At 39.5% G+C, this 27,352-nt stretch overlaps 1 protein-coding gene across 1 annotated transcript in view; it reads right to left on the bottom strand.

Moving 5' to 3' along the window:
- THSD7B (thrombospondin type 1 domain containing 7B) overlaps positions 1–27,352 on the bottom strand; it is a 993,808-nt gene that overhangs the window by 722,066 nt on the left and 244,390 nt on the right. The window lies entirely within an intron of this gene.

Below are 27,352 nucleotides of genomic sequence, written 5' to 3'. Positions count from 1 at the left end.
CAAATCAATCAATGTAATACACCACATTAACAAATTGAAAGATAAAAACCATATGATTATCTCAATAGATGCAGAGAAAGCCTTTGACAAAATTCAACACTCATTTATGATTAAAACTCTCCAAAAAAGCAGGAATAGAAGGAACATACCTCAACATAATAAAAGCTATATATGACAAACCCACAGCAAGCATCACCCTCAATGGTGAAAAATTGAAAGCATTTCCCCTGAAATAAGGAACAAGACAAGGGTGCCCACTCTCACCACTACTATTCAACATAGTGTTGGAAGTTTTGGCCACAGCAATCAGAGCAGAAAAAGAAGTAAAAGGAATCCAGATAGGAAAAGAAGAAGTAAAACTCTCACTGTTTGCAGATGACATGATCCTCTATATAGAAAACCCTAAGACTCTACCAGAAAATTACTAGAGCTAATCAACGAATATAGTAAATTTGCAGGATATAAAATTAACACACAGAAATCCCTTGCATTCCTATATACTAACAATCAAAAAACAGAAAGAGAAAATTAAGGAAACAATACCATTCACCATTGCAACAAAAAGAATAAAATACTTAGGAGTATATCTACCTAAAGAAACAAAAGACCTATACATAGAAAACTATAAAACACTGATGAAAGAAATCAAAGAGGACACAAACAGATGGAGAAACATACCGTGTTCATGGATTGGAAGAATCAATATTGTCAAAATGGCTATTCTACCAAAGCAATCTATAGATTCAATGCAATCCCTATCAAGCTACCAACGGTATTTTTCACAGAACTAGACCAAAGAATTTCACAATTTGTATGGAAATACAAAAAACCTCGAATAGCCAAAGTAATCTTGAAAAAGAAGAATGGAACTGGAGGAATCAACCTGCCTGACTTCAGACTCTACTACAAAGCCACAGTCATCAAGACAGTATGGTACTGGCACAAAGACAGAAATATAGATCAATGGAACAGAATAGAAAGCCCAGAGATAAATCCACGAACCTATGGACACCTTATCTTCGACAAAGGAGGCAAGGATATACAATGGAAAAAAGACCAACCTCTTTAACAAGTGGTGCTGGGGAAAACTGGTCAACCACTTGTAAAAGAATGAAACTAGAACACTTTCTAACACCATACACAAAAATAAACTCAAAATGGATTAAAGATCTAAATGTAAGACCAGAAACTATAAAACTCCTAGAGGAGAACATAGGCAAAACACTCTCCGACATAAATCACAGCAAGATCCTCTATGACCCACCTCCCAGAATATTGGAAATAAAAGCAAAACTAAACAAATGGGACCTAATGAAACTTAAAAGCTTTTGCACTACAAAGGAAACTATAAGTAAGGTGAAAAGACAGCCCTCAGATTGGGAGAAAATAATAGCAAATGAAGAAACAGACAAAGGATTAATCTCAAAAATATACAAGCAACTCCTGCAGCTCAATTCCAGAAAAAATAAATGACCCAATCAAAAAATGGGCCAAAGAACTAAACAGACATTTCTCCAAAGAAGACATACAGATGGCTAACAAACACATGAAAAGATGCTCAACATCACTCATTATCAGAGAAATGCAAATCAAAACCACAATGAGGTACCATTACACGCCAGTCAGGATGGCTGCTATCCAAAAGTCTACAAGCAATAAATGCTGGAGAGGGTGTGGAGAAAAGGGAACCCTCTTACACTTTTGGTGGGAATGCAAACTAGTACAGCCGCTATGGAAAACAGTGTGGAGATTTCTTAAAAAACTGGAAATGGAACTGCCATATGACCCAGCAATCCCACTTCTGGGCATACACACTGAGGAAACCAGATCTGAAAGAGACACGTGCACCCCAATGTTCATCACAGCACTGTTTATAATAGCCAGGACATGGAAGCAACCTAGATGCCCATCAGCAGATGAATGGATAAGGAAGCTGTGGTACATATACACCATGGAATATTACTCAGCTGTCAAAAAGAATTCATTTGAATCAGTCCTAATGAGATGGATGAAACTGGAGCCCATTATACAGAGTGAAGTAAGCCAGAAAGATAAAGAACATTACAGCATACTAACCCATATATATGGAATTTAGAAAGATGGTAACGATAACCCTATATGCAAAACAGAAAAAGAGGACACAGAAATACAGAACAGACTTTTGAAACTCTGTAGGGAGAAGGTGGGGTGGGATGTTCAAAGAACAGCAGTATACTTATCTATTGGTGAAACAGATCACCGCCCAGGGGGATGCATGCAGACAAGTGTCCGGGCCTGGTCGCACTGGGAAGACCAGAGAATCGGGTGGAGAGGGAGATGGGAGGGGGGATCGGCATGGGGAATAAGTGTAATCTATGGCTGATTCATATCAATGTAGAAAAACCCACTGAAATGTTCGCTGAAGCAATTTAGCCTCCAACTAATAAAAAATTAAAAAAAAAAAAAAAAAAAAAACAAAAAAAACAAACAAACAAACAAAAAAAAAAGGATAGTCTATATCACCCCTATATATTAATGAGAAAACCAAGGCACAGGAACCTTATAAGGGCAGTTACCAAATATTTCACAGCTGGTAAGCTTGAAATCATACTCAAACTCAAGCAGGTTGATTACAGAATTTATGCTCTTAAGTAGAGTTTCTAAATGTCTGTTCAAGACTTTTAGACTCTGTGGGAGAAGGCGAGGGTGGGATGTTCAGAGAGAATAGCATTGAAACAAGTATACTATCAAGGGTGAAACAGATCACCAGCCCAGGTTGGATGCATGAGACAAGTGCTCAGGGCTGGTGCACTGGGAAGACCCAGAGGGATGGGATGGAGAGGGAGGTGGGAGAGGGGATTGGGATGGGGAACACATGTAAATCCATGGCTGATTCATGTCAATGTATGGCAAAAACCACTACAATACTGTAAAGTAATTAGCCTCCAACTAATAAAAATAAATGGAAAAAAATTTTTTTAATAAATAGTAAAATAAAATAAATGTCTATTCATAAAGAAGTTTGCTAATGGTTAAGGAACTAACAGGAAAGAGGGACCTATGCCTCAGTGTGCATGGACCCAGTCTTCAGATTGATGAAGTGGTAAAAACAGATAAATAGCAATGTATGTATTTAGTTATTCTGTGGGAGATGGGGCAGAGTGAAATTTAAAAGAGGATTAGGGAGTGGATTATTGACAAAGTGTCAAAGAGAAAATTATAGGCAAAACAGTGTACAAAACTCCAAAGCAAGAAATGAGAATCACATGAGAAAGACAAAGCTCCTACCTGGTCGGCTGCCATGTGGACTCAGTCAGAAACAAGAGTGATGAGAGGTGGGAAACAGGGGAGGGTCTTGGAGACCAGAAGCTCAAGTGAATACAAGGCAACCTCAGAAAATATAAAGGTATAAAATAATGAAAAGAGTATCTGAAAAATGAGAAAAATATTTCTGGGGCAAAAGAAAAGTGTTTTAACAAAGGGAACAAAGACATTTAGGTGCAATTAAAAGTCAGAAACCTGTATGTAGATCCAAGAAGCAATGTTAGAACCAGACATGGAATGATGGACTGGTTCAAGATTGGAAAAGGAGTTTATCAAGACTGTATATTGTCAGCCTGCTTATTTAACTTATATGCAGAGTACATCATGTGAAATGTTGGGCTGCAGGAAGCACAAGCTAGAATCAAGATTGCCAGGAAAATATCAATAACCTCAGATATGCAGATGACACAACCCTTATGGCAGAAAGCGATGGGGAGGAAGGCGGGAGGGGGGATTGGGATGGGGAACACATGCAAATCCATGGCTGATCCAGGTCAATGTATGGCAAAAACCACTACAATGTTGTAAAGTAACTAGGCTCCAACTAATAAAAATAAATGAAAAAAATAAATAAATAAAGAGCCTCTTGATGAAAGTGAAAGAGGAGAGTGAAGAAGCTAGCTTAAAACTCAACATTCAAAAAACTAAGATCATGACATCCAGTCCCATCACTTCATGGCAAATATATGGGGAAAAAATGGAAACAGTGACAGACTTTATTTTCCTGGCCTCCAAAATCACTGCAGATGGTGACTACAGCCATGAAATTAAAAAAAACTTGCTCCTTGGAAGAAAAGCTATGGCAAACCTAGACAGCGTATTAAAAAGCAGAGACATCACTTTGCCTACAAAGGTCTGTAAAGTCTAAGCTTTGGTTTTTCAGTAGTCATGTATGATGTTAAGAGTTGGACTATAAAGAAAGCTGAGCACTGAAGAATTGATGCTTTTGAACTGTGGTGTTGGAGAAGACTCTTGAGAGTCCCTTGGACTGCAAGGAGATCCAACCAGTCCATCCTAAAGGAGATCAGTCCTAGGTGTTCATTAGAAGGACTGATGTTGAAGCTGAAACTCCAATACTTTGGCCACCTGATGAGAAGAGCTGACTCACTGGAAAAGACCCTGATGCTGGGAAAGATAGAAGGCAGGAGGAGAAGGGGACAGATGAGATGGTTGGATGGCATCACCAACTTGATGGACATGAGTTTAAGCAAGCTCCAGGAGATGGTGAAAGGCAGGGAAGCCTGACATGCTGCAGTCCATCACATTGCAAAGAGTCAGACATAACTGAGCGACTGAACAACAACAATAAAAAGTCAGAAAAGTAGAAAAATAGCTGTTGGGTTGATAAACAAGAGAAATGAATGAGTAGGTATTTTAGCAAAAGCAGATTCAGGTTAGAAGTTAGATAAATGGTCAGAGATAGAGCATTATTTCTGAATCGCAGCCTTTAGTACTGCATCAAAATAGGCATTTCAGGGTCATTGAAGCAGCCAAAAGAGTCTGGCTTCTGCAAATATTTTAACTGCCAAATCTGAAGCATCTCCAAGCAGTACAAGTGTAGATGAGGAAGTGAAATTGTTGGAAAATTCTAATGAAACATATTTTCTTCCTCCTAAAGCTCAAAAACAATTCATTGGTCTAAAATTGGACTTCCATAAATAGCAAATGCAATGCAATTCAAACAATAATTATAATCTGAGCTAACATTTATTGAACCCTTCCATGCACCAGGAACCAAGCTGTTTTAAAGGTACCATCTCCTTCAGTACTTCCTGTGAAACGAGAGAAAAAGTTGTAGGTGGCCATAAATGTGATTGCAGCCTGCTTGCCCTATCCACATTTATATATGAAATTCAACACTCCTAGTAAGCAAGACTATTAAAAAAAGTCAGGTGTTTAGGGCAAAAGCCTATTCTCAATAAGTTGTCACCACACCAGGGAAGAATGGGTAGAGGTATCATTACCACCTCACACAGGAGAGGCCAAATGCATCCATGGCATTAAAAAGAACTCAAAGAAATGTCAAACGTGAAAAGGACTTCAGTGCATAAAAGTTAAATGAGGCAATCTAATAGAACACATGCTCTTAAAACCTTCAGCCTCCCATTTTTATTCTGTAATGTAAACATAATATTACTACCTGGAGGGTGGATGAGAAACAGCTGGGGTCAGTTTAGTTCTCCGGAGGAGGAATACAGAAGAACATCACCCACATTTATAATTAACCAGATTATTTCTGTAACAACTATGAGAGACACTCAAAATGCAATGGCTTGCTGAAGTTTCTTCTTGTAACTAAAAATAAAAAAATAATATAAAATAAGAACATCTGCAAAGGTATACCTGGTAGTTAACTAAAAATAAAAAAATAAAATAAAATAAGAACATCTGCAAAGGTATACCTGGTAGTTCTCTAATTAATGATCAAAAGTGCACTGACTTCACAATTTCACATTTTTATGTAAAGTCTTATTTGATTGTAATTAGCACAGACTACAGAACATAATTAAGGCTAATCATTCCTTAATGCAATCAGAATCCCAGGAGAACAATATCAACAGATTTTTATTGGTATTAGTGATGCAAACTTGTAAAATATAGAGTCAATTAACCTATAACAATGCTTCCAAAATAAAAAATAAAAATAAATTATGGGTGCATTACAAAACAGCTTCATGAATATACCAGGAACATAAAAACTGAGTTAATAATCAAACCTCACAGGATTAGTCTTCTTAAGTGCTAAAGATAGTCACAATTGTGAAGAATGTTAAAATATGCTACTCTTAATGAGATTAAGCATTTAAAGACTTTCCACGATACCGTAGGTTCTATGGTATCAACACAGCTCCTGAGAGGTATGAATTCCACAATTTCTAGATCACATAACAGAATTCAATTATAGTGGCCATAAGTTTTGAAAAATTAAGCGTAGGGGAAAAAGTAAAGGGGAGGGGAACTTAGTAAACATTTTTGCTTTGCAATCTTCAGAGCATAACAAGCAAGGGTAATGTCTTGTACATTACATCCTAAGTCTGTAAGATTCCTTTTTCAGCCTCCTGAAATGGTTTTGAACCCTTCTGGAGAGGAAAAAAATATATCTATATATCTGTAAATATATATATATATATACACACACACATATATGTATATGTATACATATACACACATATATATAGATACATATGTGTGTGTATGTGTATATATATATATATATATATATCTGTATTGAGACATTCCTGTTGCAAATTTCTGAAAAGTCTGTAAATAGAATTTGTCTTAAAACAGTAGGACTCACCAGTGAAATTTCTCCAGTGGAATTTTGGAATACACCCTTAAAAAGTGTAGACTATTTCACATAATTAGATTTGGAACTCCAACTGTTCTCTATCCATTTCCAAAAAGTACCAAAGTGAGCACGTTAGCACAGGATGGATTCTCTTGACTGAGCCTTGAAGTAAAACTTGAAAAATACAAATTGGCATACAACTTTCACTGAACCAAAATGACTTCCCAGCTGGGCTTTAGTCAGACATTAAGAGGGAGGTGCAATATTTGAAATATGTAATCTAAACAGTATGCTCATATTTCTTAAATATTTTGAGTTTCTTCTCACAATACTGCAGATTCATAGCAGCTTGCTGCTGAGACAGATGCCAAAATCAAATGCTAGGAGGACAGGGGAACAGACTTTTAGATTTGGGGAATTAACTAATCCCTTACCTGCTGTCATTTGTCAGTATTTCTAGGGTGAGTTCAGCCAAGTTCACATAGAGATGCCAAAGGGATAAATCAAAACCACCACCATAATTGAACAGGTAACAAAATCTCTGACTTCATCTATCATCTTCCACACTTTCAGGCAGAACATTCCTAGTTCCTAGTTCTGTTTCCTTTTTTTTAGTCAACACACAAATTCATCATGCTCAATCTTTTATTAAACATGATTTAGTAGAGCTGATTAAAAGGATTCACCAGGAATGTCTAAAAGATTTTTTCTTTATTTGGGATAGTCACACAGCTTTCGTTTTAGTTATCAAGATTCAGGTAATCTCCTTTGTGCCCAGAAGTGTAGGCTGAGATCATAAGGCATGGGTGCTGTCTTTATGGGGCTTATCATCTTTCCTGAGGAAGCAGCAATACTCATAAAACTATCGATAACTCCTGAGGCAAAATGAGTCCATAAATAGGGAAGGCAAAAAAATAGATACTGAAAAGAAGGAATGAGATGTGTGGCTAGGACTCCAACGAGAAGGAGAGACTTGAACAGAATCTTCCCCCACACTTGCACTTTGGACAAAAGGAAAGCAAGCACATGTATGTGTGTGTGATGAGGATTATTGCAAGGAACATAAAATAGATGATGACAAAAATGAATGCCACTAATTTCTTCTTTACCCACTAAGTGTGTTTTTAAGCTTCTCCAAGCTGGCACTTTGGTTTTTGCTTCTTGTAACAACTTTAGACTCAGAACTTAAGAACCTGAGACCTGACCTTCCCACTCTCTTGAAAGGAACCACAAAGTGCCCTAAGCAGTAAGTGAAAGCAAGCGTGTACATGAATGCCAGGAGGACCATTCGCTACTCTAGCCAGCAAAGATTCCCTCTCAAAAAGGTGTTCGTGTAAACCACTACTCCACATAACTTGATCCTATAAAGCTTTATGTTTAAAGTCAGATTTCTCATTATAGCTTTACAAAATCTTCCAGCCTCTGCCATTAGCAGTGCTTCTCCCATTTCTCTACAGACAGGATGCAGAGAAAAGAGTCTTAGACATTCTCATGGGAGTTAGGGGGTGGAATTTATACCTGTCATGATCAGATGTACAGAAAAACATATACTCCATCAAAAGCAAGGAGAAAAGAATGTTAAATTTTCTAATCAAGGTGTCTTCAGCTTTTCTTCCCTCTGTCTTGTTTTATATTCTTTTATGAGATGATCAATCAGGGATGGACACAGAGAAAATAGAAAAGAGGCTCAGGAGAAAAGAGAGTCTATTATACTGAGAGAGCCCAGAGAGACAGTTACATCAGTCCATGACAGGACCACCTGTGGGGAGTGCCCAGGGAGTGGGCTCAGCCAAGCAGGTGGGAATCAGAGAGGATGAGGAACTAGGGGCAAGTGGCTTGATCGGGAGAAGTGGAGGGTGGGGGTCCACGTTGACGTGAATGAATGTCACTAGGTCACTCAGAGGAAGGTCGGAAGGAGAATCTGTGGCAGGGGACACCTCGTCACATGGTCTGGATGCTCACAGTCTGTTTATGGGAATGGTGAGGCACCAGGGAAATAGGCAGATTTAAGGGTGAACACACAAGTTCTTTCCATTGCTTTCTGTTTATAAGATTATTTTAGGAGGCAAATTCTGCCTTTTATGGATAAATTATAGGGTTTAGGGGTTTCTAATGCAATCTCTTCCCAAAATGGCATCTTAAGGGGAGTAGAAAGCTAGGTGATGCCATGGGGATTAAATGGGGTCCCTGATTTTTGCGTGGGTCTTCAGCCAGTGTCTTCAGCTAGGCTACCCATTCCTGAGTACTTGTGAAGTTGTCTGCTGAGATGCGACTGCTGAATCCCCAGCTTTTTTTTTTCTTGGTCCACTCCAGGACACTTCCCCACAGACCATGGACAGCGGAGCCTGATGGGCTACAGTCCATTCAGTCGCAAAAGAGTCGAACACGGCTGAAGTGACTTAGCATGCACACACATCTCTGTGACTAAACACTTTTAATTTTGCTGTGACTAGAGGGGCAAAACTAGGACATAGTGACTGATCACTTGTTCCTACTACTTTTTTTTTACTTTTCTTCACTCTTCTACTCTCAGAGATTCAAGTCTTCATCACCTCCTCTGCCACCTTCTGGTGGTGTCTATGCACCTGCTTCCCCCTTTCCAAGTGACTGGAGCAGAAAATCAATAGATAGAGGCAATTTTAAAAAAAAACAACAAACTACATTGCTTATGTATTTTCAAAATATTATCCCCATTGAGTTGAGGCTATAACAACATGCACTCAAAATAAAGGTCATAACTTGTAAAAGATATTTTATACTTTAAGCCTCAATTAAACAAATCACTCAAGCATATGGATTTTGTCTTCTATTTGTACTTTAGTTTTATAAGAATAAAGGAAATGTCAATAAAACAATTTTGTAAGTAGGATTTTAACTAAAAAAGGAAGAGGAGAAACATAGGATAAGGAGGAGATAAAGAAGGGAGGAAGAAAAGAGAAGCACATTCCCACATGAGAAATGTTCTCAGCTTGCTACAGACTCAGCACAGTTTATTCTACTCCTCAATTTTAAATAATCCTTGATGCTTATTATGACTAATTTTGTAGTACTGAAAGAAGATTCTGAAATCTAGAGTTGTAATTGCATAACTAGACTGTTTTTCTCAGGACGATAAACCATTATAGATGTTCAAAAATAAGTAAGAAAAAATAATTGCCATTACTACTTAGAAAATGCATTCAACAAAGATAACCCTCTCCCTTATATCACTCCAGTGCATAAAAATGTAATCATGAATGTTTCCAATTCAGGCCAACATCAGAGAGAACTACAATATTTTATTAGTAAAGTTAAAGGACAGCTCTCTCTCAATCATTTATTTACACTTTAATATATGTGTTAGGTGTATTTGTTTTGACATGTAACACACTCTTTTCAAGGTAGCCAATGAGTACCAATTAATGATGAAATTATGTTAATAAAAGAACCAATCTGCATTTTAGGTATGTTTCTAGATCATGTGTTAAAAACACAGTCTGACTCATTTATTAGTAATTAAAACAGTTGCAATGTCTTTTCCAATTACCTACTGAATTGTGAAGTAACTTCTTCCTTTCTGCTAACCTTGTGTGCAGACAGATCAGGGAAAATAGAAATTAATGCTCCAGCAGTATCTCGGCAGAGTTGTCAACACACACAGGATTCATGCATTAAAAAATTAGTGTAACTTAAAATAACACCCTCACATTTTAAAATCATATGTTGCTGTTCAAAGATGCAAAATATTACATGAAATGAAGAAAAAATAAAGCAAATTCCTTAAAACCTTTAGGAGAAAAATCAGTTGGTGGATCTAAAGAAGAGGGCTGAAAAAAAAAAATTCTAACATGGGACACACTGCTATTGATTCTGATTTCAGTGATGATATGTACTCTATTCTCCTTCCACTCTGCTATAAATAAGATCTAGCATTAAAAATGAATAGCCCTGAAAATCGACTCAATATAGAATGTAGAATTCTGCCTTCAACAAGTTTTTTTCCCCTTGATTTCCTCACTAAAACGAGAAGGACAAAAGCAGATAACAACCACCTTTCTTTCTTAGTGAGATGCATGGGATTCGGGGTCTTTAGAAGATGATGAAGTCAGGAGAAGGTGCCAATCATGTCCTTTTCCCAATGAACAGGATGAAGTCAGGAGTAAATGATGGTTTCCATATTGATTCACATCACATTTCCCTCAAGAAATGCCCCCTCAGATGGGGTCAGTCCATTTCAGGAAACAGAAACATACTCAGACTAGTATGAATTAAAAATAGGTATTTAGTGGGAAAATTAGGAAAACCAAACTGAAATACAGGAAGAAAGATGAACTTGAGCTCAGAGAAGCAAGAGATGAGGAAGCACTGTTACTTGCTCTATTTCTCAATGATGCCGGTCCCTGCGTCTCTCTGGGACTGACTACGACTCACAATCTCTTCATCTCCCCTTCTCCACCTCCACCTCCATCCCAACTTTCGCTGCTCTGGTGACACATCCCATTCAACGGCCTTTGGCAAACATCCATGTCCCAGCTTCAGGTCACAGTCCCCGCCAGAGTTTGCTCTGAGGCAGCCATTGTCAACCGTCAAGTTCTGGGTTAAGAATGACCCTCCCCCTCTACTCCAGAGGCAAGTATTGAAATGCTCCAGATGTCTCTTGACAGCTTAACACACTGCTCTGAAAAGCAAGCTAAACTGTTGGAAAGACTCCGCAAGACAAATGGGTCATGGGGAGTAATGCAGTCAGGTTAGCTCAGGAACCCTGAAAGGTACAAGCTCTACTGAAAGTCCCCAAATTGAACAGCATTTATCAACCTACATTCCAGACCAGAATATCATACCCAAATACAAATTAATGCCTAGTGTCCTACTTTCTGGAAAATGTAAACAATTCCTGTTGCTTAGAAAACCACATACACAGGGCTACATACATACTTTAAGACGTATGATCTGTATGGGAGCCTTGGTACTTATACACATCATTTCTATAATCTGGAGCAAGTTATTTGAACTCCAGGTCTTTGTGTCCATGGATAAATGGAGGGGAATATTTCCCCTTTCCTACAATTGTTCCTTAACACCATACCAGATTGTTATTGGAACCAAATGACATAACAAAGGCAAAATACCTCTCTCGGGATTCAGTACCCAGACACTTTCAATATATGCTATTTCTCTTCTCAAACTATGATCTGAAGTCCTTACAAACCTCTCATGTTTCCCCCTCTATTACAAAATGAGCAGGATAAACCTCTTATGCCAGATCCATCCAGTTGTGGATTTCCCTCCAAATCTGTGTGCACACCAAGAAATCCCTCTTGCAAAAATCTTTTCTGATAAAGGCAAGCTGTCTGTGATGTGGTGATGGTGGTTTAGTCACTAAGTCGTGCCTGACTCTTGTGACCCCATGGACTGTAGCCTACCAGGCTCTTCTGTCCATGGGATTCTCCAGGCAAGAATACTGGAGTGGGTTGCCATTTCCTTCTCCAGTCAGTGATGTAGCAACAGTTCACTTGGCCTTGAGTGGGAACGTGATTGAAATGGCAGGTGTACATCCTTCCTACTCATCCCTTCAGAAAAAATACATATTTCATTGCTTTTAATACGTATGTATACATTTATACACATAAATGTATATGTATTTATCTCAGAGAAACAAGAGAAGAATAAGCATTGTTACTCTCTCCATTTCTCAGGGATGCTGGTCTCTGCTTCTCTGGGATTTTGGCTTTACTACTCACTATATAAATATCTCATGAACCAAAGGCTATTCTCTCTGTCTTATATGAACACACCCACAACTCTTCCGATTCAGCAGTGGATGTCATCTGGTAATCATATATATCGTTGTGTCAGAGAATTCCAGCTAAATTTGGCCTGTATGCTGAATCTTCACAGCAAATATATTTTATCTGGGCTCCATAGTGTTTCTTAAATGTTTGTGAATTACCAACTCATTTGAAACTTTCAACAATGTCACATGAGCATCCATATACCTACCATGGAAAGTCCTAAATCAAACTCCTTACAATTATACCCCAGAAGCAACAGATTCAAGGGATTAGATCTGATAGACAGAGTGCCTGAAGAATGATGGACAGAGGTTTGTGATTGTACAGGAGACAGCTATCAAAGCTATTCCCAAGGAAAAGAAATGGAAAAAGGCAAAATGGTTCTCCTAAGAGGCCTTACAAATAGCTGAGAAAAGAATGGAAGCTAAAAGCAAAGGAGAAAAGCAAAGATATACCTAACAATGCAGAGTTCCAAAGAATAGCAAGGAGAGATAAGAAAGCCTTCCTAAATGAACAATGCAAAGAAATAGAGGAAAAGAATAGAATAGGAAAGACTAGACATCACTTCAAGAAAATCAGAGATAGTAAGGGAAAATTTCATGCAAAGATGGGCACAATAAAGGACAGAAATTGTATGAACTTAACACAAGCAGAAGATATTAAGAAAAGGTGGCAAGAATACACTGAAAAACTATACAAAAAAGATCTTAATGACCCAGATAGCCATGATGGTGTGATCACTTGCCGGACATCCTGGAGTGTGGAGTCAAATGGGCCTTAGGAAGCATCACTACAAAGCTAGTGGGGGTGATAGAACTCCAGCTGAGCTATTCAAATCCTAACAGATGATGTTGCAAAAGTGTTGTACTCAATATGCCAACAAATTTGGAAAACTTAGCAGTGGCCACAGAACCGGAAAAGATCAGTTTTCATTTCAACACCAAAGAAAGGCAATGCGAAAGAATGTTCAAACTATTGCACAATTGCACTCATCTCACACGCTAGCAAAGTAATGCTCAAAATTCTCCAAGCCAGGCTTCAAGAATACATGAACCGTGACCTTCCACACATTCAAGCTGGATATAGAATCTATTATAGAGAGTGAAGTAAGTCAGAAAGAGAAAGATAAATATCATATTCTAACGCATATATATGGAATCTAGGAAAATGGTAATGAAGAATTTACTTACAGGGCAGCAATGGAGAAACAGGCATAGAGAATAGACTTGTGGACATGGGGAGAGGGGAGGAGAGGGTGAGATGTATGGAAACTTACACTACCATATGTAAAATAGATAGCCAACGGGAATTTGCTGTTGGCTCAAGAAACTCAAACAGGGGTTCTGTATCAACCTAGAGGGGTGGGGTGGGGCAGGAAATGGGAGTGAGGTTCAAAAGGGAGGGGATAAATGTATACCTATGGCTGATTCATATTGAGGTTTGACAGAAAACAACAAAATTCTGTAAAGCAATTCCTTCAATAAAAAATAAAGAAATTAAAAAAAAAAAACCTTAAAGATTGCCATGAGAAATGTCAATAACCTCAGATATGCAGATGACACCACCCTTACGGCAAAAAGTAAAGAGTAACTGAAGAGCCTGTTGAAGAAGGTGAAAGAGGAGAGTGAAAAAGCTGGCTTAAAACTCAACATTCAAAAAATGAAGATCATCGCATCTGGTGCCATCACCTCATGGCAAATAGATGGGGAAACAATGGAAAACAGTGAAAGACTATTTTCTCTACCTTCAAAATCACTGAGGACAGTGACTGCAGTCATAAAATTAAAAGATGCTTGCTTCATATAGAAGAAAAGCTATGACAAACCTAGATGGTTTATTAAAAAGCAGAGAGATTACTTTGCTGATGAAGTCCAACATAGTCAAAGCTATTACTTTTCCAGTAGTCATGTATGGATGTGAGAGTTGGACCATAAAGAAGGCGGAACACCCAAGAATTGATGCTTTCAAACTGGGGTGTTGGAGAAGATTCTTGAAAGTCCCTTGGACCGCAAGGAGATCAAACCAGTCAATTCTAAAGGAAATCAACCCTGCATATTCATTGGAAGGACTGATATTGAAGCTGAAGCTCCAATACTTTGGCCACCTGATGTGTAGAGTCAACTCATTGGAAAAGACCCTGATGCTGGGGAAGACTGAAGGCAGGAGGAGAAGGGGGGTGGCAGAGGATGAGATGGTTGGATGGCATCACCAAGTCAATGGACATGAGTTTGAGTAAGCTCCAGGAGATGGTGAAGGACAGGGAGGCCTGGCGTGCTAGTCGATGGGGTTGCAAAGAGTTGGACATGACTGAGCTACTGAACAACAACATGGAAAGTCTAGTTGATGCACAACTGCAGGGACCACATCTCCTTATGGCAACCTGTTCAGTTAAGACAGAGCTCAAATTCTTCATTTTACTAAAGAACATCACTTCTCGCTATTCCATTCTTGACCCTGAGGCTAAGTGTTGGTTACTAATTTGTCGTATTATGCCTGGCTTGTTTTTAGCTCACTTCACCTTCATGGCCATTGTGGGCACTTGCTTTTGTGCACCTGGGCTATACTTTATATGCATTTCAATGTGTTACTCAGATTTTAGACTCCAGGAGGCAAGAAGTACACTGGTTTGACGTGCTTTTTATATTGCCTAAAAGGGTCGTATTCAAATGGAGATGCCACGACACGTATGACATTATGACAGTGATACAAGCACTAGCTGATTTGTTCTTACATTCAGCTGAAATAGCTAAAGTAGCCTCTTAGTTGAAAAGGCCTGTGCTGACAACCCTTGATTGTGCATGGTCTGCTCCTCCAGTTTATGAATCATTCAGGTAGCTTTGTTTCTATTCATTTTGCCCACTGCCTGATCATCTGAGTATTTCCTCCAGGGCAAGAGTATAAATAGACAGAACTCAAATCTCTTGATTAGACTATAGATAAATAGAAAAGATAACTAATGGCTTAAAAACACCTCAGTTTTCCTGATAATCTAAAAGTGGACCATCCCCTGGAGAAGGAAATGGCAACCCACTCCAATATTTTTGCCTGGGAAATCCCATGGACAGAGAAACCTGGTGGGCTACATGCCATGGGTTCACAATGAGTCCTATACAACTTAGTGACTTAACAACAACAACAAAAAATGGACCAACCAATTGTAGTAGGTTCTGTCAGTGGCCCCTGCATTTTCCTGGGACCATTTTGTGGGCTGGGTGCAGTTTGACTGCCCACTGCCAGTGGCTGAAATTTGCTCCTAAAATGATGTAAAGGTATGCCCAGATGTGCTACTGCATGGCAGGCCAGAAGTGCCAAGGAGTTAATACCCTCAGGGATAGGGCCATCTTCAATCAATGTCTTGAGATTTACTGTGCTGTGTGTTTTACACTATATTCCAGACACCCACTGTAAGGCTGGTTTAATAGCACACTTTTATTGACTGCCTTCTTTTTCCTCCATCACTTCCCTCCTCCCTATAGGCTTTTCCTATACTTACCAAATAACTTTTATTCCCTCAATCCTGATCTTTGGCTCTGCTGCTGGAAGACCCGCGATAAATATGTACATTAGAAATACTAGACTATCATGAAACAAACAAGTAAATTGGTTCCCGTGATTTCCACAGAGCCCAAATGACATTTTAAGATGGAATTACTTTCAGATCTGTTACAGCCTTCCATCAGTGGGAGTTTAGCTGGAGAACAAATTTTATGTGCCATACTTTAGTCATTTAAGTAAGGTCTTGGGAACGGAAGAAGGACAATTATTGTGAAACAAAGACTGTTTAGTCAAGCTTTTTATCTTGGTTGATCCAAAATGTCTTTTTATTGCTGTATCAATCAACTAAATGATTTTTTTCAAGTCTGATACAAAATTGCATATTGGTGTGTTGGGAAAGAGAGACAATGAGGATAACATTTAATTTGCTTTCTTGAGTATGACTTTGTAGCTTACTTGGCTGCTGAAGGCGATTCTGGAATTTTCATGATGGTAAAAGACCTGGGTTTGATCCCTGGGTCAGGAAGATATCCTGGAGAAGGGAATGGCTACCCGCTCCAGTATTCTTGCCTGGAGAATCCCATGGACAGAGTAGCCTGGTGGGCTACAGTCTATGGGGTCCCAAAGAGTTGGACATGATCAAATGTACACACACACCAAGTGTACGATTGAGTAACTAACACTACTAAAGTGACTAATGAAAGAGGCAGAAACCAAGGAAGAAATCCTGTTTTAGGGTGAGACAAGCTTCCCAAAATTGTGAAAACCAATGTGGTGGTTTGGCATTCAGTTTATGAACCCAAACATAGCTTCCAAAATACTCTGGACAAATTTCATTTGGCCATGGGGCAATAGTGAGGAAATGATAATTTTTTTGGCTTTTCAAAACCTTTAAATTCTAGAGTACTTTAAAATTTTCGAAAGTTTCCCACACATCATTTCATATGATCCCATAATAACCCCTTAACCCCCCTGCCCCTATTTGCTCCTCGCTGCTTCCTTCCCACTACTGGTCACCACTACTTTGTTCTCTATACCTGTGAGTCTATTTTTCTGTTTGTTTGTTTTACTCACTAGTTTGTTGTATTTTTTAGATTTCACATACAAGTTATATTAAACAAATACTAAATATTTGTCTCTCTCTGTCTGACTTAGAAAATAAGAAAATTTGGAGGAAAGAAGTGAAGTGGAAGAAAAATTAATGGGATGGAAGAATGGCAATGAGGACTAAATGCAAATAGGGCTAGGTAGTATTTGTAATTCTTGCTGCCTTAACAAGGACTAGGAAACGAAATGGCTTACAAACCAGTTGACCCAAGGTACCAATCTATCCATCTTTTCCAGCTCCTCAGGAATGCACTGGGACTCACCCAGCCACCACTCAGAGATCTTTTACTTGGAAGCAAAAGGGATGCATGTACAAAAATGGAGGGAGAAGAGGTCCCCTCCATTTCCCCTCTATCTGCCCACCCAGTAAGACTCATAACTTCCAATAACACCAAAGGAACTAAAGAAGAGACTATTTTTTCTAAATATATCATTAAGTCAATTCATCTTTCTCAAAATCATAGTTGACCTCAATATTTTAATATATTTTCTCACTCTCATTATCACAGAAGCTTATCATTCATGGGACTAAAGCATTTTTTACCTACCTCCATAATAGCAGTTATGTTAGAAACAATTTGTATGTGTTCTCCCTGACTAATGGTGAGAGATTTGAGATCTAAAATCCTACTGTACTTAACTTTGCTTCACCAGAACTCAGCACTGCATTTGGCCCATTAGACTTGCTAAAAAAAAAAAAAAAAAAATCTTGAGTTAAAATGCTCAATTATTATCTAGTACTTCCTGATAAGCTAAAAAGTATAGCCTTTATATTGAATCCTGTAATTGTTCAGACTCATTACATTTAACAGATAACCCTGTGACTCAACTGGTAAAGAATTTGCCTGCAATGCAGGAGACGAGGGTTTGATCCCTGAGTTGGGAAGATCCTCTGGAGAAGGGAACAGCAATTCACTCCAGTAATCTTTCCTGGAGAATCCCAAGGACAGAGAAACCTGGTGGGCTACAGTCCTTGGGGTCACAAAGAGTCGGACCAGACTAAGCAATTCACACACACACACACACACACACACACACACATCCTTCTTTTCTTTTTTTTTTTTTTGCTATCCAACTGTGCCAGGAAAGATGCTGCAATAGTTTCAATGTCTTTCCTATGCCTGAATCCCCTGTTTTACCCGCCAATTTGTGTTAAGAAAGCACCTTATCTGTCAGGTTTCGCACTGTTTCACTTCTGAATATTTTATATTTAAAGGAATTTCCATTTGTGAAAATGCGCAGTTCTGAGAAGAAATGCCACCTGCCAGGCATCGGTCCTAATTGGTATCTCTTCATCTCAAACATGGAATGTGAGGGGGAAGGGCAAGCTGCAACTGCTTCCCTGGTTCCTCAATCGAGTGCATTTAGTATAAAAAGTTGTTGTGAACTTGTCCAGCCTAACAGGAAAGGTCCTATGACATAAGGCCATTTCCCCCCATGTTTTGCAAAGCATCTCCATCACAAGTAATTAGTGTCAATGACAGTGCCGCGTACCCCATGTGTCGACGCATCCAAGCTGTTGACCGTCCTGTAATGTCCTTAGACAAGCTCAGGTTCATTGGCTCCCTGCCTGGCATTTGCCCCCTACCATTCTGTCCATCTGCTGTCTTCATCATCGCTCCGACCTTTTAAAGTCCCGTCGATTTGCGGACTCTCCACCACCCTCGTTCAGGCAACTTGATCACCTTGACCTGACACAATGATGGACTCTGCCACCATGTCCTACTAGCTCAGGCCTCTTTTTCCATTGACCCAATTGTCTGATCCTCATATCACAGAATACTAAAATGAGTACATTTTTTTGAGCACAGAAATCAGGCTGGACCTTAGGGGAAGGAGCAATCAAATACCTGGAGTCCTTAGTTCTTCTCTTGGCTCTATCATTATTTAGATGTAGAAATTCAAACAAGTCACCAATTTTGCTCTTAACCTCAGCTGCCTTAATTCCAAAATAAGGAGCCTGCACTATATTATCTCTAAGAACATTTCTAACTCAATGATTAAAGTCATCTTCACTGTCAATTAGCCAATTCCATAAGATTATTTTAAAAAAGGAAATAAAAAAGAAGATAAACTAACAGGATGGATGCACCAAGAATGAAGAGAGAAAGCACCATGTAAAGAATAAACATGTGGGGACTTGCCTGGTGGTCCAGTGGCTAAGATTCTGGGCTCTCAATGCAGGAGCCCAGGGTTCAATCCCTGGTTAGAGAACTAGACACCACAAGTCACAACTAAGTGTTCAAGTACCACAACTAGGGATCCCACATGCTGCAACAAGATGGAAGATGCTATGTGCCACAACTAAGACCTGCCACAGCCAAATACATTTTTTTTAAAAAAGGGGACAATCGGAGCCAAGATGGCGGAGGAGTAGGACGGGGAGACCACTTTCTCTCCTACAAATTCATCAAAAGAATAACTGAATGCAGAGCAAACTTCACAAAACAACTTCGGATCGCTAGCTGAGGTCATCAGGCGCCCAGAAAAGCAGACCATTGTCTTCGAAAGGAGGTAGGACAAAATATAAAAGATAAAAAGTGAGACAAAAGAGCTAAGGACGGAGACCCGTCCCGGGAAGGGAGTCTTAGGCGGCCTTGCTTGGGCTAGGGTCCGGGCCTGAGTGCCCTGAGGACAATCGGAGGGAGCTTCTGTGAGGTGCCAACTTGAACTGTGGGAGACCAAAAGAGAGAGAGAAAATTAACGGGCCGGAACACACTGCCTGCCGTTCGCAGAACAAAGGGACGGAGAAAATCCCGAGAAGAGGTCGCAGGCTGCGGACCGGCCCAGCCCCGCCGGAGGCAGGAGGCAGGGGGGAGGGGAAGGTCGCGGTGAGACACAGGGCGCAGGCACCCGACCGGCGCGGGCGGGGACTGGGGCTGGGGACGCGGAGGGCAGAAGGCGCAGGCACCCGACTGGCGCCAGCGGAAACTGAGACTGGGTCCGCGGAAGGGAGTGAGTGCGCCACACCTGGGGATAGCGCGCCCACCAAGCCCCTGGCTGCCTGGACCGCTCTGACGGGGAAGGCACAGAGAGCAGGCGCAGCTTTTCCTTCCGCGCTTTTGTGTAACACCCGAGGGCTGGAACCTAGCGCAGCGCGGGCGCGCTCCATATAGAACAGCCGGGAGCCTGAGCAGCGCAGACGGAGAAAGCAGCGTCAGCCCCTCCCGGCAGCGCCAGCCCGCCCCCGCAGGGCCAGCCCCTCCCCGCAGCGTCAGCCCCGCCCCGCAGCGCCAGCCCATCCCCACAGCGTCAGCCCCTCCCAGCAGCGCAACGGAACTAGCTAACTGAATAAGAGCCCACCTCCGCCCGCCTGTGTCAGGGCGGAAATGAGGCTCTGAAGAGACCGGCAAACAGAAGCCAAATAAACAAGGGAACCGCTTCAGAAGGGACTGGTGCAACAGATTAAAATCCCTGTAGGAAACACCGACTTCACCGGAAGGGCCCTGTAGATATCGAGAAGTGTAAGCTGGAACGAGGAGCTATCTGAAACTGAGCCGAACCCACACTGACCGCAGCAGCTCCAGAGAAACTCCTAGATATATTTTTACTTTTTTTTTTCTAAGTAAGGAAAAAAAAAAAATTTTTTTTTCTTTTTATATATTTTCTTTTTTATTTTTTCTCTTTTATTTTCCTTTAAAATTCCCTATTACTCCCCCATTACTCCTTAACTTTCATTTTCATAGATTTTTACGATTTTTTTAATTAGGGGAAAAAAAAATTTTTTTTTTTGTTTTTTTTTCTTTTTTCTTCCTTTTTTTCCTTTCCGTTTTCTTTTATTTTCTATTTTTCTTTTTCTCTTATTTCTTTTAAAGTCCTCTAGAACTCCTCTACTACTCTTCATTTTCATTTTCACTACACTATAACCTTACCAAAAAAAAAAAAAGAGAGAAGCCCTATCTTTAAACCGAAGATTATTCTCTCCAAATCTTGACTGTCTGTTTTCTACCTCAGAACACCTCTATTTCCTCCTTTCCCCTTCTCTTCCCAATCCAATTCTGTGAATCCTTGTAGGTGTCTGAGATACGGAGAACACTCTGGGAACAGACAGCTGCGTAGATCTGTCTCTCTCCTCTTGAGTTCCCCTTTTTCTCCTCCTGCTCATCTCTATCTCCCTCCTCCCTTTTCTCCTGTTCATGTAACTCTGTGAACCTCTCTGGGTGTCCCTAACAGGGGAGAATCTTTTCGCCATTAACCTAGAAGTTTTATTATCAGTGCTGTATAGTTGGAGAAGTCCTGAGACTACAGGAAGAATAAAACTGAAATCCAGAGGCAGGAAACTTAAGCCCAAAACCTGAGAACACCAGAAAACTCCTGACTACATGGAACTTTAAGTAATAAGTGACCGTCCAAAAGCCTCCATACCTACACTGAAACAAACCACCACCCAAGAGCCAATAAGTTTTAGAGCAAGACATACCACGCAAATTCTCCAGCAACGCAGGAACATAGCCCCGAATGTCAACATACAGGCTGCCCAAGGTCACACCTAACACATATACCCATCTCAAAACTCATTACTGGGCACTCCATTGCTCTCCAAAGAGAAGAAATCAAGTTCCACGCACCAGTACACTGACGCAAGCTTCCCTAACCGGGAAACCTTGACAAGCCAATCGTCTAACCCCACCCACTGGGGAAATCCTCCACAATAAAAAGGAACCACAGACCTCCAGAATACAGAAAGTCCACTCCAGACACAGCAATCTAAACAAGATGAAAAGGCAAAGAAATACCCAACAGGTAAAGGAACATGAAAAATGCCCACCAAGTCAAACAAAAGAGGAGGAGATAGGGAATCTACCTGAAAAAGAATTTAGAATAATGATAATAAAAATGATCCAAAATCTTGAAAACAAAATGGAGTTACAGATAAATAGCCTGGAGACAAAGATTGAAAAGATACAAGAATGTTTAATAAAGACCTAGAAGAAATAAAAAAGAGTCAATTAAAAATGAACAATGCAATGAATGAGATCAAAAACACTTTGGAGGGAACCAAGAGTAGAATAACGGAGGCAGAAGATAGGATAAGTGAGGTAGAAGATAAAATGGTGGAAATAAATGAAGCAGAGAGGAAAAAAGAAAAAAAGATCAAAAGAAATGAGGACAACCTCAGGGACCTCTGGGACACTGTGAAACGCCCCAACATTCGAATCATAGGAGTTCCAGAAGAAGAAGACAAAAAGAAAGGCCATGAGAAAATACTCGAGATAATAGCTGAAAACTTCCCTAAAATGGGGAAGGAAATAGCCACTCAAGTCCAAGAAACCCAGAGAGTCCCAAACAGGATAAACCCAAGGCGAAACACCCCAAGACACATATTAATCAAACTAACAAAGATCAAACACAAAGAACAAATATTAAAAGCAGCAAGGGAAAAACAACAAATAACACACAAAGGGATTCCCATAAGGATAACAGCTGATCTATCAATAGAAACCCTCCAGGCCAGAAGGGAATGGCAGGACGTCCTGAAAGTAATGAAAGAGAATAACCTACAACCTAGATTACTGTATCCAGCAAGGATCTCATTCGGATATGAAGGAGAACTCAAAAGCTTTACAGATAAGCAAAAGCTGAGAGAATTCAGCACCACCAAACCAGCTCTTCAACAAATGCTAAAGGATCTTCTCTAGACAGGAAATGCAGAAAGGTTGTATAAACGTGAATCCAAAACAACAAAGTAAATGGCAACGGGACCACACCTATCAATAATTACCTTAAATGTAAATGGGTTGAATGCCCCAACCAAAAGACAAAGATTGGCTGAATGGATACAAAAATAAGACCCCCCATATATGCTGTCTACAAGAGACCCACCTCAAAACAAGAGACACATAGAGACTAAAAGTGAAGGGCTGGAAAAAAATATTTCATGCAAATGGAGACCAAAAGAAAGCAGGAGTCGCAATACTCATATCAGATAAAATAGACTTTCAAATAAAAGCTGTGAAAAGAGACAAAGAAGGACACTACATAATGATCAAAGGATCAATCCAAGAAAAAAGATTATAACAATTATAAATATATATGCACCCAACATAGGAAGCACCCAATATGTACGGCAAACACTAACGAGTATTGAAAGAGGAAAATTAATAGTAACACAATAATAGGGAGGACTTTAATACCCACTTCACCAACTATGGATAGATCAACTAAACAGAAAATTAAACAAGGAAACACAAACTTTTAAATACACAATGGACCAAGCTAGACCTAATTGATATCTATAGGACATTTCACCCCAAAACAAGCAACTTCACCTTTTTCTCAAGTGCACACGGAACCTTCTCCAGAATAGATCACATCCTGGGCCATAAATCTGGTCTTGGGAAATTCAAAAAAATTGAAATCATTCCAGTCATCTTTTCTGACCACAGTGCAGTAAGATTAGATCTCAATTACAGGAAAAAAATTGTTAAAAATTCAAACATATGGAGGCTAAATAACACGCTTCTGAATAACCAACAAATCATAGAAGAAATCAAAAAAGAAATCAAAATATGTATAGAAATGAATGAAAATGAAAACACAACAACCCAAAACCTATGGGACACTGTAAAAGCAGTGCTAAGGGGAAGGTTCATAGCATTACAGGCTTACATCAAGAAACAAGAAAAAAGCCAAATAAATAACCTAACTCTACACCTAAAGCAATTAGAGAAGGAAGAAATGAAGAACCCCAGGGTTAGCAGAAGGAAAGAAATCTTAAAAATTAGGGCAGAAATAAATGCAAAAGAAACTAAAGAGACCATAGCAAAAATCAACAAAGCTAAAAGCTGGTTTTTTGAAAAAATAAACAAAATTGACAAACCATTAGCAAGACTCATTAAGAAACAAAGAGAGAAGAACCAAATTAACAAAATTAGAAATGAAAATGGAGAGATCACAACAGACAACACTGAAATACAAAGGATCATAAGAGACTACTACCAGCAGCTCTATGCCAATAAAATGGACAACTTGGATGAAATGGACAAATTCTTAGAAAAGTATAACTTTCCAAAACTGAACCAGGAAGAAATAGAAGATCTTAACAGACCCATCACAGGCAAGGAAATCGAAACTGTAATCAAAAATCTTCCAGCAAACAAAAGCCCAGGACCAGATGGCTTCACAGCTGAATTCTACCAAAAAATTTAGAGAAGAGCTAACACCTATCTTACTCAAACTCTTCCAGAAAATTGCAGATGAAGGTAAGCTTCCAAACTCATTCTATGAGGCCACCATCACCCTAATTCCAAAACCAGACAAAGATGCCACAAAAAAAGAAAACTACAGGCCAATATCACTGATGAACATAGATGCAAAAATCCTTAACAAAATTCTAGCAAACAGAATCCAACAACATATTAAAAAAATCATACACCATGACCAAGTGGGCTTTATCCCAGGAATGCAAGGATTCTTTAATATCCACAAATCAATCAATGTAATACACCACATTAACAAATTGAAAGATAAAAACCATATGATTATCTCAATAGATGCAGAGAAAGCCTTTGACAAAATTCAACACTCATTTATGATTAAAACTCTCCAAAAAGCAGGAATAGAAGGAACATACCTCAACATAATAAAAGCTATATATGACAAACCCACAGCAAGCATCACCCTCAATGTGTGAAAATTGAAAGCATTTCCCCTGAAATCAGGAACAAGACAAGGGTGCCCACTCTCACCACTACTGTTCAACATAGTGTTGGAAGTTCTGGCCACAGCAATCAGAGCAGAAAAAGAAGTAAAAGGAATCCAGATAGGAAAAGAAGAAGTGAAACTCTCACTGTTTGCAGATGACATGATCCTCTAGATAGAAAACCCTAAAGACTCTACCAGAAAATTACTAGAACTAATCAATGAATATAGTAAAGTTGCAGGATATAAAATTAACCCACAGGAATCCCTTGCATTCCTATATACTAACAATGAAAAAACAGAAAGAGAAATTAAGGAAACAATACCATTCACCATTGCAACAAAAAGAATAAAATACTTAGGAGTATATCTACCTAAAGAAACAAAAGACCTATACATAGAAAACTATAAAACACTGATGAAAGAAATCAAAGAGGACACAAACAGATGGAGAAACATACCGTGTTCATGGATTGGAAGAATCAATATTGTCAAAATGGCTATTCTACCCAAAGCAATCTATAGATTCAATGCAATCCCTATCAAGCTACCAACGGTATTTTTCACAGAACTAGAACAAAGAATTTCACAATTTGTATGGAAATACAAAAAACCTCGAATAGCCAAAGTAATCTTGAGAAAGAAGAATGGAACTGGAGGAATCAACCTGCCTGACTTCAGACTCTACTACAAAGCCACAGTCATCAAGACAGTATGGTACTGGCACAAAGACAGAAATATAGATCAATGGAACAGAATAGAAAGCCCAGAGATAAATCCACGAACCTATGGACACCTTATCTTTGACAAAGGAGGCAAGGATATACAATGGAAAAAAGACAACCTCTTTAACAAGTGGTGCTGGGAAAACTGGTCAACCACTTGTAAAAGAATGAAACTAGAACACTTTCTAACACCATACACAAAAATAAACTCAAAATGGATTAAAGATCTAAATGTAAGACCAGAAACTATAAAACTCCTAGAGGAGAACATAGGCAAAACACTCTCCGACATAAATCACAGCAAGATCCTCTATGACCCACCTCCCAGAATATTGGAAATAAAAGCAAAAATAAACAAATGGGACCTAATGAAACTTAAAAGCTTTTGCACTACAAAGGAAACTATAAGTAAGGTGAAAAGACAGCCCTCAGATTGGGAGAAAATAATAGCAAATGAAGCAACAGACAAAGGATTAATCTCAAAAATATACAAGCAACTCCTGCAGCTCAATTCCAGAAAAATAAATGACCCAATCAAAAAATGGGCCAAAGAACTAAACAGACATTTCTCCAAAGAAGACATACAGATGGCTAACAAACACATGAAAAGATGCTCAACATCACTCATTATCAGAGAAATGCAAATCAAAACCACATGAGGTACCATTACACGCCAGTCAGGATGGCTGCTATCCAAAAGTCTACAAGCAATAAATGCTGGAGAGGTGTGGAGAAAAGGGAACCCTCTTACACTGTTGGTGGGAATGCAAACTAGTACAGCCACTATGGAGAACAGTGTGGAGATTCCTTAAAAAACTGGAAATAGAACTGCCATATGACCCAGCAATCCCACTCCTGGGCATACACACTGAGGAAACCAGATCTGAAAGAGACACGTGCACCCCAATGTTCATCGCAGCACTGTTTATAATAGCCAGGACATGGAAGCAACCTAGATCCCCCATCAGCAGATGAATGGATAAGGGCTGTGGTACATATACACCATGGAATATTACTCAGCGTTAAAAAGAATTCATTTGAACCAGTCTAATGAGATGGATGAAACTGGAGCCCCTTATACAGAGTGAAGTAAGCCAGAAAGATAAAGAACATTACAGCATACTAACACATATATATGGAATGTAGAAAGATGGTAACGATAACCCTATATGCAAAACAGAAAAAGAGACACAGAAATACAGAACAGACTTTTGAACTCTGTGGGAGAAGGTGAGGGTGGGATGTTTCAAAAGAACAGCATGTATACTATCTATGGTAAAACAGATCACCAGCCCAGGTGGGATGCATGAGACAAGTGCTCCGGCCTGGTGCACTGGGAAGACCCAGAGGAATCGGGTGGAGAGGGAGGTGGGAGGGGGGATCGGGATGGGGAATAAGTGTAAATCTATGGCTGATTCATATCAGTGTATGACAAAACCCACTGAAATGTTGTGAAGTAATTAGCCTCCAACTAATAAAAAAATTTAAAAAAAAATAAATAAATGATGGACTGGATAATATCCTCTTCTTAGATTTGGGTGAGGATTAAGATAACGTATTTTTAAGGACAGTCTACAGCTCCTCCCTTGTGTCAGCCATACTCTCAGTAATGAGTAATAAAGCTTTTTTTCAGCTGAAAAAAAAAAAAAGGGGGGGGACAATCAACATGTGAAACTGCCAGAAGGCACTAGGATGCTAATATGAGCTACTGCCATTATACCTCCAAATAGATCTCCCAGGTTTCTCCCACTAGCCCTAGATAATATTTTACACTTAACCCTTAGTGTAATCTTGATTAAGTATCAGTCAGATCACATCCCCCTTCTCTCTCCCCCACAGCTTCCTGTTTCACCTAGAATAAATTCCAAACACCACAGGGCCCAGCCTCTTTGATCTCATGTTGGGTCACTCTCTCACTTCTTGCATTGCAGCCACAGACATTTTGCTTGGGTCTTTCAAACACACCAAGTTCATGCCCCTTCTACTTATGGTGTCTGCTACACTCTCTGGTTGGAATGCCC

The sequence above is a fragment of the Cervus canadensis genome, chromosome 15 (assembly GCF_019320065.1).
Source record: "Cervus canadensis isolate Bull #8, Minnesota chromosome 15, ASM1932006v1, whole genome shotgun sequence".
NCBI classification, from domain to species: domain Eukaryota; kingdom Metazoa; phylum Chordata; class Mammalia; order Artiodactyla; family Cervidae; genus Cervus; species Cervus canadensis.
Note: the sequence above shows the minus strand (reverse complement) of the source record. Positions and strands in the feature narration are given on the sequence as shown.